A 1,072-nucleotide genomic window follows, 5' to 3' on the forward strand; every position below is an offset into this window, starting at 1 on the left:
GCCACTCGTCCTGATCAGGATCATAGACAGTTACATCCTTGAAGCCGGGACTGAAGTTGCCGTGACCACCGATGCTGTAGAGTATGTCTTTGACACATGCAAGGCTGAAGGAGTGCTTGCGAGAGGTCAGGCTGCTGACCTGTTCCCAGCTGTTGCAGTTGGGGTTGTAGCGCTCAGCCATCTTGGCGAAGCCTGGCTCCATGGAGCCTGCCACGTAAACATGGCTGTCAGTGACTGCGATGGCATGTCCATCAAGGTGGTTGTGAATGTGTGGCAGGTTGACCCAACGGTCTTCAGCTACAAAGTAGCCCACACACTCACTCAAATACTCTCCCCCTTCTGAAACACCACCCACTACCATGATTACATCCATGTTCTGGCCAAAACGTGGCTGGACCGCTGCCATGTAGGAGGCATGGAGCTCTAAATCTGCTAACTTAAGGCTCTCAAAGCGAACAGCATGGATCTCAAGTGTGTCAGACACCAGCTTCTGACAAGATGCACTGTTTGCCACCAACGGCTCCTTTCTCACCACCTGTGTCAGGATGGAAGGAGCAATCTGTGGCAGTCTTAAAAGCCTGAACAGCTCCTCAAAGTGCTTCTCTCGCTCCACCATATTTTGGTGCACCCATTTTACAATGGTTTCAAACAACTCTTGTTCAGAATCCACAGTGATTTCTGAGTCTGAGAGCCAGTCTCGCACCAGGTGAAATGGCAGTGTGTAGAATTCTTCCTTGTGGATAACTTTGTGGAAGTTTCTTCTAATGGTCTCAGCGGCCCCCAGGGCCAGCTGATCCAGAGTGTACATGTGGGCGAGGCTGTGCACGGCTACACAGTTGGACAAGCTCAACTTCTTCATCAGAAACTCTCCACAGAAGTTCTTTAGCTGCACCAACAGGAACCTAACAGTGTGGATAAGTCAGAATTGTCAGACAACATTGGCATCTAAAGTTAAAAATCACAATCTGTAATGAACAGTGTAAAAACATTTTATTCCCAAGAGAAGACACTGTAAGAAAACCTTCTATGTAGTAATTTTCTTTTGCCTTGGTGGTCTGGCAGTATCAAGGTC

The 1,072-nt window shown here is 48.4% G+C and overlaps 1 pseudogene; it reads right to left on the bottom strand.

The window, feature by feature from the left end:
- Positions 1 to 4: 4 nt before the first annotated feature.
- LOC111664617 (kelch-like protein 11 pseudogene) lies at positions 5 to 919 on the bottom strand (annotated as a pseudogene).
- Between the last annotated feature and the right edge of the window lie 153 nt (positions 920 to 1,072).

This window comes from Seriola lalandi, unplaced genomic scaffold (assembly GCF_002814215.2).
Source record: "Seriola lalandi dorsalis isolate HSWRI2012SDOR001 ecotype SW California unplaced genomic scaffold, Sedor1 jcf7180002001643, whole genome shotgun sequence".
Taxonomy (NCBI): Eukaryota; Metazoa; Chordata; class Actinopteri; order Carangiformes; family Carangidae; genus Seriola; species Seriola lalandi.